Genomic DNA, 17719 nt, shown 5'->3' with positions numbered 1-17719 from the left:
ATACTGCAATGCAAACAACATATAACAGTTTCCAGTAATTTTTCCACCTCTGCTTCCACAATTACATAGCAAATATTACTTTAAAAATGCAGTGCATTGGCAGAGTCTGTAGAAATTCAAATTGAGCAAAGAGCTCTATCTATACACATAGACAAACAAACCAGTATATATATATTCACAGTATTGATGCTGTGGAATCAAGCAAAAGTTCCAGCCTCCTTTAATGTCACTTCAAATATTTGTAAGAAAATACAGAATTTTTTCATTTTTACACCTTTCACCAGCAATATTCTTTAACTCTGTGTTTCTGAAAAAGTGTTCACATGTCACTTTTGAAAGAAAAATACTACTAATAATAATGGCTTGGGCTAGAAAAGACCTTAAACACGATCCAGTTCCAAGCTCTCTACCATGGGTAGGGTTGCCAAACACTCTATCAGTCTGCCCAGGGCCCCAAGTTTCACAATCTCTGAGAAAGAGCTACGCATTTTTGTGCATAATGTATTAAGTAAACTTTATTTTTGCTGTATTGTAGTGGAGGGGAAGGAAGGCCCTCCTCTTAACAACTGCAAAAAATTGTCCAAATACATCTCCGTCCTTATTCTATACAATATACATATGGTGAAATAAACACTCATCAGATACGTAAATTCTTGTTCTCCTTTAGCTCGACATCTAGACGAATTAGGATTGCTCCCTTGCAGTGATTTTTTCCCCATTGAATCTAGCTGGAATGGTACTGACAAATAGAAAAGAGCCCATGACCATTCCCATCAATTTAGCTATTATTTAAGATGGTTGAAAGAATAAAAAGGAAAAAAAAACCAAAAAAATGCCCAAGTCGTTCTGGTATCACTCCACTCAAGAAATCCCAGCCATAATTCAAAGTAGTATGCAACAGAGTATTTAATGAGGAAAGGAAAGAGTCATTTGTATTTCTTCTCCTTACAAATAAATACATATGAGAGAAAGCTATTCCCAAGTTATCAACTCCTTTTTGAGGCCACTTAGAACTAGGTACATTTTATGAGAAGAGCCTTCTGCTATCTTGTCCTTCAATACTTTCAGAGCTGCAGGTTATGATATCAGAGCATTCATTCAAAATGCTCTCAGATTTGAGAGTTAAGTAAGGACATCTCTCGGGGCTCATCTATAGAGGAAAGCTACTACAAAACAGGCTAAGGTTTAAAACTTGAAGTATACCCAGCTATTTCACAGTAACTCCTGAGGTGAACACATTCTATATTAAGAGCACTTCATTGCAATTTAATCCAATTCCCAAAGTGATCTAAAAAAAGGCTCTCTTCATGTGGAATAAGAGTGCCCTAATGTAAGGCTAGCTTAGATAGATTCTGCCAAAAGACATGCCAGGCAGTTTCCTGTATAGACATGAATCTATACATGCCCTGTACACATGACATCATTCTTGTAAGGACACTAAAACTTCCTAGCACATTTTGCTAACTTAAGGATATTAAAATAGACAAGTACAGCAACATTACATTGACTAGATATTTTCATTTGCCATCTTTTGGAAAACAACATGTTAATAAGTATTCACATTTCATTCTTCTAACATAAATGAAGCAAGAAATCCATTCACAATTGTCCACACAAACATCTGGCTTTCAGGTGGAGAAACGTACCCTACAAACAGGGCCAAAGGACTCCCAGATGCTTAGCACACTGATACATATGTGTTTGGCTTTACAGAAAGAAAACTTTTCAATCAGAGTACCTGGAGCGAGCATCCCAGCTGTGAAGAAGCTCCTCTATTTTCATGTATCTCCCTTAAGGAGGTATGTTTATCTTTCCAGTCACTGCCTGAGGTCTGTCATTAACAGCAGATGTCTTGACCTCCTGTGTTCTAGTAACCAACAGGTTCATTAAGGAGTGTCACTAGTTTACCTGAGGCTGAACTGGCTTGATGCACAAAGGCTGCCTGCCTGTACACAACAGCAAGTCATTGTGCAATATGGCAGGCTACACCTTATACTTGGGTTATATGCACCAGAAAATGTTGCTGGGTGACAATTTGTTTTGCAGCAGTACCCCCTTATCAGAAATAACCGTCTGGGTATGCATAAAGGAGGAAGCTTCATTTGACTCCCTGGGGTACATCATAGGAAAAAAATCTTAAGTGTTGCAGGGCTGGGTGTTTGGTCCTGAGCCACATGCTTAAGCAAGATGACTACCAACTCCATGAGCACTTCTGCTGCTTTAAGGGCTGCAGAGCAAAAAGCAACAGAGTTGAGCAGAGACACTGGAGAGGAAAAAGGAAAAGAAAGTATAGGTGAAAAGATCAGAGGTCTTGGCAAAGTGCAACACAGATTGAGATCTCCAGTGGATGTAAGGACATAACTACTAGTGAGCAAAGGGCTGTGAAGATGTGGAAAGGTCTGGAGGGCAAGTTGCATGACGAGCAGCTGAGGTCCCTGGGTTTGTTCAGCCAAGAGCAAGGAGCTGAGGGACAGCACTGAGCTCTGCTCTCTGTGAGAGCAACAGGGCCAGAGGGAACAGCATGGGGCTGTGTCATGGGAGGGGCAGCTGGGGATTAGGAAAGGGTCTGCACCAGAGGGCAGTGGGTGACAGGCTGCCCAGGGCAGAGGGCACAGCCCCAAGTGCAGGAGTTCAAGGAGTGTCTGGACAGTGCTCTCAGACATATGGTTTGGATTTTGGGTGGTCCTGTATGGAGACGAGAGCTGGGCTCAGTAATCCTTATGGGCACCTTCCAACTCAGGATATTCCATGGTTCTGTGAATGAACATGCATTAATAACTTGTTTGGCATGTGTAATTCTTATTTTATACAAGGAAGTACTCAGAGGAAAGTAGTCTTCACTGAAGAATCAAGGATTTGAGCCAAGAAGATCTGTTAAAGATCGTGCCTCTAGGCAAAGCACATAGCTGTTATTTACACCACATCTAAAGACACATTCACAAGCTGTTTCAAAGGCAACCTCTCCCCATGTCTTCCCAGTATTTAGGGAAAATAAGCCCACATTAAATAAAGGATGATTAAAGGCATCCCATGCAACAGGTGCTGAATATTCCAATGCACTGAACTAAAAAATGATTCAGAACAGCATGTTGTCATGCCAAATTTGTCCTTCTGTGTTATTTGATGGGAATAAATCTCAAACAGCTTAAGTAATTTATGATGGAAAAGAGAACAGTAAATACAACCTGTGCTCTCAAGCTGAATGTGATTTCTCATGTTTGTCTTTAGCAATACCAGTGGGTGTGTGAGGACATCTCTGGAGTGAAGAACTCAGGGAGAATATCCAGAATTCTTTACACTTCCTATACTAAAAGAAAAACAAACAAATATAAACCAGAAACCAAAAGCAAACAGAAAGGAAGAGAAAGCCCTAAATTCAACAGTAGTAGACTCCTCAGAGCATAAGGCAAGGATCATATGTGGAAAACTTGGGCAATATCTTCCCTCTCAGGGAGGCAGACAACTACTACAGATAAAAAGGGCACAGGAACACTATCTGATAGAGCAAATTCTCACTTACAGAACACTATGTTTCAACATAGTCACCACCATTAGCTATGCATTTCTGCCCAGTGATAAACAAGAGCCTGCATACCATGCTCCTAAAAATCTGCACCAGCCACTGTTGAAACACCACCTACCACCTGACTGTATTCGCTTTCACTGGTTGGTCTCCAGGAAAATCCAGCAAGAATCAGTGAATGCCTATGGGTGCCACTTCTTTTCCTGCATGGAGGAATTCACTGATATCCCTCTGGTTCATACGCACTTCCATGTCAGACACCATTTTGTCAGACTGCCCCTCTGCTGCCATTTGTCACACGGCAACAAAACATAATGGACTACTGGTGGGAAAGTTCAACATCTACTGCATACCACCAATATCTGCCACTGACAGCATGGGCCAACATAATATAGGAGGCATTACTTTTGGAGCAGCCCTTACGGTAGACAGCAGGAAGTATTTGTATCATTCAGCCTGCAACTTGACCCCAGTAATAACGGTGTGATTCTCCAGGTTTGGGGATTTGCAGAGGTAGCCAATATGTTTTGGAAAAAGACCCATCATAAGAACATATTTTCATCACATTTAGAAATTGAGAGTATAGTGGTGAATAAGGAAACCAAAAAACATGCCCAGGGTAAACCACAGGACAATAAAGCTGAAAGCAGCAAACTGAAATGGTAGTGCTCTAATCTCAGCCAGAAGCTAGGAAGAATGGAAGACAGTGAGCTGCCCCTATACAGCAGGACGCATCAAGCGTAAATGGGCAGAGTTTGGATGCATTTTCCTCATGCTGTTGAGGAAAGAAATCAGCTTGTCTTTCATTGCTGAGGCTTTCATGAATGTGGTGCAGAGCTGCTCAATTAGTTTCCCCTGAGCTAAAGAGCACGTCTGTATAAAAGCCAGGATTACTACAGTTACAGATGGTCCCAACCCCAAAAAGCTACAGTAAAAATATTCTTTAATAAATTCCTGGATTTTTTTCCCCTTTCCAGAAATTATATACATCCAGAAAAGAAGTTGAAGTAGGAATAATGATACAACTACTAGTCAGAACAGGCAGCTAAGGAAGCAATGGAATCTAACACTATGGTATTTAATATACCATTTCAGCAGCACCAATACAAAATGATAGCCACTAAAAGATAACTAAGACTAATATTAGGAGGATGAGATCTTGAAGAAAGTCCTAGAAAATTAGTAAGTTAGAAATACAGCACAGAAAAAAAAACCAACCAAAACAACCTAACAATGTGGTTTAGGGCCAATTACGGAACAAAAAAAAGGACAAATCAGTTAAGATCCATCTCAGATAGCAGGACAGGGCAACTATTACCCACTGTGCTAAGAAGAAGGGAAGTAAAAACAAGATCAAACTATTATATCTGACCCTTACAACTGAAGTATGCAGCAACCTCAGAGGTGTTTTTGTAGCTTGTGTAGCAGGCAACAGGAAAGCAAGGTTTATTTGCCTATTTGCAAACAGTTAGGAGCACATCTTTACACAGAAGTCACACTGGTGTGATCATGGTTAAAAAAATACAAGTTGACTCTTGTATATTACCACTGTACTCAGAGATGGTACACAGACAATGAGCACTGAACATCCTTGTATATATCAGAAGCCTAAAATGCTGAATCTTGCCTTAGGAAACAACCCATTAAGAACATACAAAGAAGCCAAAAATATCAGAGGTGGTCACTACTGAAAAAAAAAAAAACCAGAAGAATTTCTACAAGGAAAACCAGAGATTGTGTACACAAAAAATGCTGGGACTTGTACATAACTACCTTCATTGCCAGCACACTTTTTAATTTGGACATCATTTAAAACATATCATAGATGAGATGAAGTGACAGAGCAATTACATGGGTTGCTGTTTCTTGAAACCTGACAGGGACACACCTGTTCAAATCAGATGCCGACCGCTAAACAAAATAAAATAGATAAAGTAGAAACATGATGGTTTGGCAAATAGAAATGAAACTTAATTTCTACCAGGATGAAAGCTGTTCAATTTTAGATATGTTATGTAAAAAAATTTTGAGTTAAATGCTTTTTTAGACAAACAATGGGACATCTCACTCATAAGGAGAGGGTGTAGAAATTGAGCTGAACTTATACAGTAGTTGTGTTATTTTCTTCAGGAGTGAGATGAAGCTTCAATTAACTTCACATAGTTAAACGGGTCAATAGGAACTGAGGGTAAAAATAGAATATGCTATACTTACAAGAAAATAGGAAGAAAAGAACACTGGGAAGAATACAGGGAGATGCTAAAACAGATAAAGAACGGTATTAGAAATGCAAAGTAAAACTCTAAAGTTTTCATAGTTACAGATGCTAAAAACAAATTACTTTTAAATGATAAAAGGAGAATTAGACCAAAAATAAGAAAATGGGATGTACTGTGAGTTACAAAGTCAATTAAAATATTAGTGGGGAAACCAGCATGCTGTAAGAAAACAGAAAGGACTTAAAATGATCGTATTGTACATGCAACAGGTTACAAACTAAAAGGCTTGAACATGGTGAGACTGCTTACTGAAAAAAAAAGAAAAACAGAGGTAAAAAGAAAAACATACAAGTGTGACAGCTTTAAGTGGGAAATGGACCATAGCAAGTGAAATTCTTCTAAGAACTGTTTGTTTAAAGACTGGCAAACTTGAAAGGTACTTTGAGTAGTAAAATTTGTATAATTGATATAATTTCAGAGTTATGATAAAAAATAATCTAAAACAAAAAGCAAAAACAAAACAAACAAACAAAAAAGCCAAACCAAACCAACAAAACCCAACAACCAACCAAAAACAAATAGCCTCAAATCTCTGCAGTATGTTTCTGCTTAAAAGACTGTTCTCACTAAGTCTAGAAATTCCCTTCTGATTAAAAGCTACTGGGGATCCAAAGCAACGCCCAGGAGAACCACGCTGGATACTGCAGGGAAATTTTACCTCCTTCCAACAGTTCCCTCCTTAGCAGCCAATTTTACCAATATTTTACCAATATCTTGCAGTTTCATACCATTACTAAATATGCATTAAGTTTCAACTGATGCCAAAAGGTGGAAGTTAGTATTCATTTCTGGTTTTCTATCTAGCAACAACTAAGATTTCAGGGTTACTGAATGGTAAGACTTAACACTTTCTGTCACAGAGAACTTGTTATACAGAGTTATGCAAAACCACATCTCCATTTGATCTCAGAATATGTTGACATATCAGTAAGAATTTGCCATAAGGTCATTGGTTAACTCCAAACAAAGATGTTGCATATAGCTTTCCATTCTGTTACCTACACATCACCCTGTTGATTTATGATTATATCAATATTTTTAATCGCTGCAGTAGATGAATTTTCAAATATAGGTAAATCACAGAAGATACTAGAGATATTTTTCCCAGCGGCTCAGTTAAAACACTACTGAGATCTCAAAGGAATTTATCTTAAAGGTGTTCTCTCAAATTATTCTTGTTAATTATAATTAGCAAAAATGCTGCAGTGGGACTATTTTACTTTTTCATTAACTCTTAAACAAAATGATCCACTTAATGAAATTTCAAGGAGGATTTATGTGGTGGGGTTTTTATTCATTTTTTTTTCCCCCTTGCTTTGTTTTAAACCAATTAAGAGACTAAGAGCAAGAAGCTGTATGATCATGCAACTAGCTCAGATCAGATGACCAATGCTGTGAACATACTGCCAAAGTTCACTCCTACTGTAAGAGGGAAGAGGTCTACTGCACATCTGTCTGTGAGCCGGACTTTGTCAACAGACTAACATGCAGTTTAGCTACCAAGTTCAGGATCGCCTATGAGTCTCATTGTAACCCATGGAAATTGCTCTCCCCCTACAATCCCGAGTCAGTCACTGGTACCTGAATATCAATATAGTTTATGCAAAAAAACAAACAAACAAAAAACCACAAACCAACAAAAATCACATTTTCCCCTCACAGCTGTTTCTTTCCTGCACAGAGCTCACCAAACTAATCATTCATTGTGGGTATTTGTGTCCAGTGCACAAACAAGACAGCAGGGCCCCCAAATACCTCACCCTTGATGGATTTTCTGAGCAATTCCACAAACCTTCTGAAGGCAAAGCCAATTCCAGTTTAAAACAATTTACTTCATCAGTGTTTCTGCCTGTTTAGTTTCCCTCTCCTTTCCCAGTCTTAAGACAAACGGAATCCCAACCCAAACCAACGAAGAACGTTAAACGCAGTTCAATTACAGCAGAATATCCAGGAGAAAGTGTGTTTTCCTACTGTGGGCTCATTACTTGGGGAGAAATAACAACTTATGACTAAGTACCAAAAAAAAAGTGAATAATGAACTGACAGAAACAAATGAAGATATGCCAAAAAGAACCCACAAAGACTGTCAGATTAATTTAACAACAGGAACAAGCCCATCACTTCTGTGGGGTGTGCTGGGTTGGATTTACACTTGATCATTTCCTTCAGCTGCCTCATCATGCAGCAAGTGATGCTGCTGGCCAGGCAGAGGGAAGGGGGTTGCGGAAAAAAAAGAGGATGGGACAACTGAGAATAATTTGAGAAGGAAATCTAGAGAGAACAGCAACACATTTCCCTCCAGTTTAATAAAAATATACTGCCTGGCAGATATCATCATAGAAAAGAGTAGGTATTTTCTCACACAAGCCATTTAGTAATGGAATTGAGCCCAAAGTTACAAAATAAGCTTCAATAAACCACTGATGTATCTGCACAGAAAAATGATAGCATTGAAATAACGAGAGAACAATTGCTATACAACATGCTCTTCCTTGCCCTAGAGTTTAGAACATTAAAAGAAAAAAAATAAACATACCTGATATGAATTTATCTTCTAATATTTCAACTACATGGCTACAATAAATATTAAGAACTACTTATACAAGGATAAGGCAAACTACTGCTTAGAGTGCATCTGTGGAGTAGTTTATCTGTACTGTAGAAAACATGCTCAGGTCCACTGCCCCTGCATTCAGGATGCCACTACAAAACAAAGATCTTTATCACACAGGCTCAAAAGTGCTGGTTCCCCTGGGCAGACACATAACACAAGCAGGCAAACAACTTATGCCTATATATAAAGCATAACCAGTGTAAAGTAACATGCGACTATTACTCAGTACTGTAATTCTACATTACCACTAACCTACAACATATATTTTACTGTTTAACCTAGTGTGAAAGCAAAATCAAATTCTCTTATTTACAGCCACCACAAGCAAGCATGGTTCAAAAGAAAATGAAGTATCTCTAGAGATATGAATTACTTTCACTAAATATAATTCTTGCTGAAATCTCCCTCATTAAGACTCTATTTCCCTCTAGCTTTAACCAACTATGATTGTCACAGCTCCTGACACTTCAAGCACATCTATAAAAGCAGGCTGCATTCTGACTTATAACACTATCTAAAAACACCATTTGCATCACCAGAATCACAGGATGGCCCAGCTTGGAAGGGACCTCAAGGATCATGAATGCTCATCGCAGGCAGTACTATGAACCTGCACATTTAATACTAGACCAGGCTGCCCTGGCCATGAACACCCCCAGGGATAGGACATCCACAATCTCTCTAGGCAACTTGTTCCAGCATCTCACCACCCTTTCTATAAAGAACTTCCCCCTGACATACAACCTAAATCCTTCCCTCCTTCAACTTAAAAACATTTCCCCTTGTCCTGCTGTTGTCTACCCTTTCAAAGAGTTGACTCTGCTCCTGTTTATAGGCTCCCTTTAGGTACTGAAACGCTGCAATGAGGTCACCCCATAGCCTTCTCTTCTCCAGGCTGAACAAGCCCAGCTCCCTCAGCCTGTCTTCATAGGGGATGTGCTCCACCACTCTGATCATCTTTGTGGCCCTCCTCCGAACCCTCTCCAACAGTTCTCTGTCTTTCTTGTATTGGGAACTCCAGACCTGAACACAGTACTCCAGATGGGGCCCTCATGAGGACAGAACAGAGGGGGACAATTACCACCCCATCCCTGCTGGCCATTCCTCTTCTGATTTGCTTTCTGAGCTGCAAGAGCACACTGCTGGCTCACATTAAGTTTTTCATCCCCCACAACCCTCAGGTCCTTTTCTTCAGGGCTACTCTCAAGGACTGCTCCTTTCAGTCTGTATACACGCCTGGTATTCCTCCAGCCCAACTGCAAAACCTCGCACTTTGCTGTGTTGAACCTCATTAGATTCACCAGGGCCCACTTTTCAAGCCTGTCGAGGTCCCTCTGAATGTCATCCCTTCCTTCCACTGTGTCAACCACACCACTCAGCTTGGTGTCATCAGCAAACTTGCACTCAATTCCATCATGGATGTCATTGATAAAGATACTGAAGAGCAACAAGACAGACCACAGGGGACATCACCTGCTGGCTATCTTGGATCACACGTTCATTCCTTGTGTGATCAAGCCTGTCGTCCAGGAAGATCTATTCCATGATCTTCCCAGGTACAGCTCAGCAAAAAACTACCTCCATTTTGCTGATCCTTGCTCCTTCCTTTTATCTGCTCACTGTGAGACAGAAACTATTGCCCTTTTTCACCCACCAGCCCACTCTTCAACCACACACCCTCACTACAAATGTTTCTCAGTAACCATGATGGATTCTACCCATGTGCAAACCAATAGACTGAATCAACATCTGCAAAGCAGTCCAGTAGAAGGAGGATGGATTTAGATTACAAAAGTTTCTTCCAGACCTATTTGCTGGGATGTCTATGTGGCAAGGTTATGTAGAATTTCTGCCTTTTGTCTTAACCTACGGGCAGTTACTTTTCACCAAACTGGACAAAGGAAATCTACCTGAACTGATAGTATTGGACAAAAATTACAAATCCTAGCAACAATTGGATTCTCAGTTAACTGCTGCTTTCAATCTTGATGGAAACTCTCTGCCTGTGTCCTTAAATGAACCTTGGAGAGAAAAGTTCTCTTCTGTGGATACACCTTGAGTACTTGACTGCAAAGCCACAACCACAGCTCCAAAATGAATCTGTACTTCTGCCACAAAACCTGGGCTCTTATTTATTTTTTAAAGAATGTTCCTATGTATTGCAGCCTCCATTCTGCATCCACCATTTCTGCGACAGCCTCACTGAGGTGAATATTGCACCTATTTTATGCATTATTTGTAAAATACTTCAAAATCAGGAAACTGGGCTCTGTGACTGGGTACAGTAAATGATAACCTCATACAAGCTACAAGGTAACGATGAGGAAAATAGCCTGTGGTAAGAGGAAACTTCTAAATGATCAGATTAAAACTGACAACTTCTTTTCCTCCAAGGGTAAGGAGCACAACCAGTCATACATCAGGAGAATCCACTAATCTCCTTGGTTCCAACTGAAACCAAAATCCTATCTAAATTAAATACGGGTGCTATTACTGGATATATTCTGTGCAATACCTTTTGGACTACCCAGGGGACTTTATGGCCTACTGTAGAAGTCATTTCCAGTATGAACTTCTGTGGTGCTTGGTGCTAAGATAAAATTCAACAGAGTTGCAGCAATAGAAATAAAGACAGCCTGATTCTTTTGAGATTGTTGGTACTTTCAGAGGGAGCTATAATAAAAATTGCCATTCCCCTAACACAGAGAGTAGGCACGAATATCTGAGAAAACAATAGCAAAGATGGACAAAACTTCACAAGTACCAGGTGTCCCTACCTCTCTGCATTTACCAAGGAGGGATGAAAATGATTAACTTTGTGCAGTGAATCAAAACAGCATTCAGTAGCTGAAAGAGTTGCAGGAGGGTCCTTTAGCTGTCTATGGCCCCAGGTTCGCCAGTAGAAGGTAGGCTCCCATCAGGCATAGAAAGGATATGGCAAGAGCACAGTCACTCTGCTGTAGCAAAACAAAGCACTGTATTGCAGAATGATAGCAAAGACTGATTAAATTTGTCAGGAGCGAATTGAGGGAAGAGGAGGAGTTGAAGCAGAAAGAGCCCTCAGTTGTGTGCCTGCAGAGGCAGCCACAGCTGGTTGTGATCTGGTGGGCAGCCCCCTTCCAACCTGGCCTGAGCAGAGCTTCAGATGTCTCAGCTACACAGTCCTCCCAGTACAAAAGGAGCAAGTTGCAAACACTCCTGAAAAGTGTTATTAGAGAAGTCTAGCTAGAAAGCACAGTATTTCTCTCCTGAGACCAAGATACCTAGAGAAGTGCTTCCTCTTTATTTGGCAGCAAACCTGGTCTACTGTGAGGTGTCCACACCTATAGCAAGAGGGTCGGAACTTGATGATTTTAAAGGTTCCTTCCAACCCAAACCATTCTGTGAAACACCTGCAGCCTCTGTTTCATTCATTTCCATGCTAGAATTGAGACATGAGATTTCATGATATCCCATGCATTTCTTCCACATAATTCCCTCCAGTGCAAGGAGTGACCTCCCACCCCCTCCCCTTTTTTTTTTAAATTTTCTAATGCCTTCATCCCTCTACAGATCAAACATATTCTTCTGAATGAACAAGGCAGTACACATAAGTTTGCGCTACAAGTGAATTCTCTGATGCTTCAGCTCCCCCTTTTCTCTTAAAAATACATTATTTAAAGAAAAAGATGCTAAGATTTCATTACTGTCCTGAAACTCGAGTACTGTAAAGTAAAATATCCAAGAGTAAATTCAACTCCTACAAATATGATGTACACATGTTACATTTTCAGTGGATTTTTATCCATTAAATATTGCTGTACACACAACATGAGTACAAACTTTATATATACATTTTCCTGGGGATGCTTCCTTGTCTATCATATTACAAAGAGGTTAATTGGCACTGAAAATTATTCTCTTACCTGCTTAGCAAAGCTGCTTTCAAGACTCAAAAAGAATTTATTCTTTAATTCAGTTTTTGTGATTCTTTTTTAAAACTGTGTAATTGATTCTTTTAATTGTGTGGACTTCAGCACTAAACTTCATTAAATTAATTTAAAATTGGCTTATTTAACTTACACTTGACATTTTAAAAATTGCTTTAGTTATCACTTGGAAAAGACTAGCTTCTTGGCTAATATTTAACAGTGTGACCACATTAAGACCCATTTTCTTTTATAAAATACTGTAAAGTACATATTAGTAAGTATCACCGTGAAACAGCAACAGGAATATAATTCTGTGTAAACAATCAGAAGCACGTACAAGTTTCTCTGCATATATGCATTTATCGCACACCTGATGGATTTTGAAAATCAGTCATGAGAGCAAGTGTCCATGCCCTTATTGCAAGTTCCTTGGAATCAATCAGCAAATAATTCGTATGAGGAAAACAAACGCAAACATGAGACTGAGAGGAAAATACTCCAATGCAAGTAGGAACACACCAAATATTACTTTTCAAGATGCAAGATCACAAATATGAGTTACAGCAGCACCACAATTATGGCAGTCCTACCCACCACAGCAGTGAAGAGTGGATGTGCTGTTAGCTCTGCAAAGCTTGTAAGGGCTAGAATAAAATTAATGTGACAGAATCATGGATAATTCAAGCAAACTGGTTTGGTCAACAGAACTCTTATCTTTGAAATTCCTCTTTATAAAAATGTACAATGCTATGAGAAAGATGCTCAAAAACACCCATTCTATGCATCCCTTTCCTCTACAAGTCCCTTCTTTCTACACATCAAATGACTTGCCTCTTAGCAGTTTGTCTGCTTCGCAATTTAAAACTTGAAACTATTCGCAATGGAGAGGTACAAACAAATATAACCCAACCACAGTTATTGACATCCCAGAGAAATTTAAACATTTTAAAGACCAAAGACTAAACAAGTCAAGTGAGGAACAGCCTTTCATATAGCTTTGCACTAGAATTAGGGGGCAAAACAAGGGAGCTGTGGAACAACAATCAACAGTGAAGCCCAGCTACCTCCTGCTCAAGAAATTTAGGTAGACTTAGAGAGTGAGCTTTTAAAACAGGTGATGTTTTACTGCAGTTTCACCCAGTGAAACCTGCTGCACTCTTATTAAATGCGTTTTGTCATCTTAGCGATACTCATTGTTTAAATCCTATCAAGTACACTAGAAATGAGAAAGAGTAATGTGTTTTCTGCAGCTTTCATTTCTACCCTGCTGCTGTTACCTGCACCTTTTCACCCCACAGCAACTGAAAAAATTGTTTTACATAGAGAGAGGAACAAACAAGCAAATAGATCCAAGCAACCTATTAGGATTCCAGAACAAAGCCTTGCTCCAGAGATTGTATTGAAAAACTAGAACAAAAAAAAAAAAAAAAAAAGAAAGAAAGAAAAAATAGCACACAGAAAATAAAATGTACAAATCTGAAGAAGGGCTTTTTTGTTTGAGCAGCAGTGGTATAGGATTGTAACGTGTGATCTGCCTCAACTGCAAAAGAATATGTTGATTTTAAAGAAAAACAAATTATACTCTCCAATCATATCCACATTTCTTAAGGAGCAAAATGCAACTTCTTGTTAAAACATAAAAAAGAGCTCTGAGGGGCACACTGGCACCGTTACCAAAAGATCTGAACATAGTAAACTATCCAAGTGGCGATAAAGCAATTAACCATCAGAAGTACACCAAGTTTAATTGTGAGAAAAATCTAACACCTGCCAGTGACTTTATTGAATGCTTACAGTGGAAATGGACAAAAGCCCAGAAAGAAATAACATATCTATTTGCCCTCATGTATAATCAACAAACATACAATTAGCAGAGTGGGATGGTTAGGATGGCATTTATAGGCTGTATAATTAGAAAGATTATCACAGTTGAAAGAGATAATAAAAAATAAAATGTTCACCCACATCCAAGGATTACAGTAAAAAGCTCCAAAGAGAGTGATCTTCAGAAAGAAACCCTTCTCCAGCGGCAGTCAGCCCTTAAATGGGGTCTAGGAGAGGTGCAGCCAGGCTCCACCCCTTCTGGTCACACAGCTGATCTCATCACACAGCTGAATTGCCTTCACCTGTGCTCCCAGGGCTAACTGAGTCCTTGCCTCAGGAGATCAATCAGTGGTTCAGACTGTGACTCAGCAGTTCCCCTACACCTTGTAACATAAACTATGTGATAATGAAAAGGCTCTATGTCCTATGTATTTGCTTATTTTAAGCCAAAAATCTAAATCACAGGAATGCTAAAATTAGTTATGTATTACTGCAGGTTACCGGAAGAAGCCTATAAAATTGGTAATTTTATATTCTGTAATGTAAACTACTCTAGCGCCCAACAAGACCAAACTATATTATTTGTGTATGTAATACTGAATCTGGGTCCAAAATGTTTTTTCATTTGTGTTGTCAGACAGCACTGAAGAGATACACAATCTGAGAATTTCTGCCAACAATAACTGTTAGAACCATTTTCTTTCCTCTTAAAACACCCTGCATTTTGTAGACCATACGTAATTACTACGCTGTCCTGATTCCAGCCAAAAGTTTTAATACCACACCATTCTTGCGTTTGCTCAGATTACATGGAAAATCATTCTCCTAGGTTACTCAGTCAGACTGTATTCTGGAATATGCATTCTCCTGCACCTAAGAAAGTTTGTGTTTCCTTTTTGCTAGTTGGTGGAGACATGGCAGTTATTTTACTGATCACATCCATGGGGATCTGACGATATCCATCTTGCCATTTCATTCCTTAGTAGCTGACCTCCTATGCTGGTTCCTTGTCTTTGCTTTGCTTTATAGCAAAACTGGCTTCCAGAGGGGTTCAAATTATTTTCTTCCCTTTCTCAGAAACTTTCTCTGTTGTGTTGCCTCACACAATTATGTCATCAATGTATTACAGATGTTCATGAGCTTCCTCCTCTGCCAGTGCAGTCTGGATCAGCCCATGTCAAATGGTAATGCTGTTTCAACTCCTGGGGCAGTCAATTCCAGGTGTAATGATTGGCCCTCCAAGTAAAAGCAAACTGTGGCCTGCATTCTTGGTGCTAGAGAGACTGAGAAAAAGGCACTGGCGATGTCAGTCGTGGCATACCACTTGGCTACCATTGACTCCAGCTGATACTGGTGTTCTAGTGTGTCTGGTACAACTGTGCTTAGAAGTGGTGTGACTTTGTTCAGGCCACAGTAGTCCACTGCTAGCCTCCACTCTCTGTTGGACTTTTACACTGGCCATATGGGACTACTGAAGGATGAGCGAGTCTTGCTGATTACTCCTTGGCTCTCCAGCTGACAAATCAGCTGATGAATGGGAATCAGGGAGTCCTGGTTGGTGTGATATTGCCACTGGTGCACTGTTGTGGTAGTGATTGGCACTGGCTGTTCTCTTAACAGTTCCACAAGTTACGGGTCTTCTGAGAATCTAGGCAAGGTAGGCAGCTACTTAATGTTCCAAAATACTGAGGGTGCTTCCTGTCCTAGGTACCTTCCTATGCCGTCCCACACTCTATACCACTCATAACTATCCAGTTTCAGGGCAGATCCCTCGGGGAAAGTTGTAAATAGTTTTTAAACAAAATCTGAAGCATATTTAGTGGACATAGAATTATAGAATCATAGAATCACAAGGCTGGAAAGGACCTACAAGATCATCTAGTGCAACCATCCTCCCATTGCCATAGCTACAGCAAAACACTAAACCATATCTCATAGCTAATAGCAATGTGCCGGTTTGAATATTCCTGCTTGTCTCCCACATAGCCTGGCTTCCCAAGGAAAAAAAGCAATGAGTGAAATTATGAATGGTTTCCAAAGTCTGAAGAGGACTACAGTATCAAATACAAATGCTAGATTAGTATCCTGTTCAGTGTTACAGCATGTAAGAAAATGATATCTTCAACCCAGCCTCTGGAGATTATAAACAGGGCAACTGGTTTCATATACAGTAAGCAATATGTTTTCAAGAAAAAGCTCTGACAGATCTCCGAAAATATAACAAATATAACAAAAATTATTAAACTACTAAAACACTTCTAACAATTTCATTTTAACACACTAGAGTCGATCTGTCATTATCTCCACCATTTGTGCCCTAGGTTGGGTGCTGTGGGTTAACCCAGAAAAAGCACAGCACCACACAGTCATTTGCTACATCACCCAAGTGGGATGAGGGAGAGAACTGGAAACAAAATAGAACTCATGGGTTGAGATAAAAACTATTTACTAAAACAGAAGAGGAAAGTGGAAACAAATATGCAATAATAACAATATATACAGTCATAATGCAATCACTACCTGCCAACTGATGCTCAGCTAACAATGCCACTGCCCTCTGAAGACCACCATGCTATGAACACATCTCACCACCCACACATGCTCAATACTTATTCTAGTATTACATAGATTTAACAGAATATTTTGAGATGAGTATTCCCCTCTTGCCTCTAAATCACAGCCTTTAAATGAGCTGAAGCCCAGTAATGAGGCTACTAACTAATGTGTGTGAGTCTGAATCATTTACCTTCACAGAGAGAAGAAGCTAAAATAACTCTAGAACTGTTTAAAAAACAAACAAACAAACAAGGTAGGGACCACCACCTGAAACAAATTCAATATATGAGAAATCGCTCATTTTTTACTTGCAAAGTTACAGTACAAATAGTGGAGAGCATGTGGGAAAATTAAGCACTGTGACTGTGGTATGAGAAGGACCACGCACAGAAAGATCTCAGAGGAGCAGTCACAACTTGAACCCAAGAGCACTAGTCTTTTCTAGAAAGGGTAGAAGAGTGACTGCAGCTCAGGTCTGAATGGAGACAGTGAAATACTGGGTCTTGGTGGTGCCAGTTTTCAACAAGAAAAACCCAACCACCTCGCCCATCACCAGAGAAGAGTGTGAGAGAGGATGAAGAAATACATTTTATTCTCCTAGGGGCATATATCACCCATGTTTACTAGTGTAGTACATGCAAATAGGGTATTAAAAACCAACCAAAAACCAAAACCACCCCATACACAAGCCAATATTTGCAGGCTCCCTGAAATCAAGTAAAAGAAAAAAAATAAAACAAAAAGATGCTTTTGGTTTTGGTGGCCACAAGAAGAAAGATCGTCTAAGGGTGGCAATAACTGAGAGGTGGGAAGAGGCATATGGTTGAAAAAATAAATAAAAAAACATTCTTATTTATAAATTATCAAACTGAAAAATAAGTCTCTAATGCAAAGGTTTGTCTAGGGACCAACTAATATTTTTTTCATTCAAGACTTGGAAAATGTGAGAGAAAGCACATTTATGAAATTCATAGGTTACATAAAAATGAAAGGACCACAAGCTTTTAGAAGG

At 39.5% G+C, this 17719-nt stretch overlaps 1 protein-coding gene across 9 annotated transcripts in view; it reads right to left on the bottom strand.

Annotated features, from left to right (window-relative positions):
- Positions 1-17719, bottom strand: part of CDYL (chromodomain Y like) — a 99828-nt gene that overhangs the window by 15835 nt on the left and 66274 nt on the right. The window contains exon 1 of one of the 9 annotated variants that reach the window (XM_032442487.1): positions 14293-14344. The exons of the other annotated variants lie outside the window; for them this stretch is intronic. The gene's annotated coding sequence lies outside the window, so the exon portion shown is untranslated. Of the gene's footprint in view, positions 1-14292; positions 14345-17719 lie in introns of those variants that run through there. 9 annotated transcript variants of the gene reach the window in all.

The sequence above is a fragment of the Coturnix japonica genome, chromosome 2 (assembly GCF_001577835.2).
Source record: "Coturnix japonica isolate 7356 chromosome 2, Coturnix japonica 2.1, whole genome shotgun sequence".
Classification (NCBI taxonomy): domain Eukaryota; kingdom Metazoa; phylum Chordata; class Aves; order Galliformes; family Phasianidae; genus Coturnix; species Coturnix japonica.
Note: the sequence above shows the minus strand (reverse complement) of the source record. Positions and strands in the feature narration are given on the sequence as shown.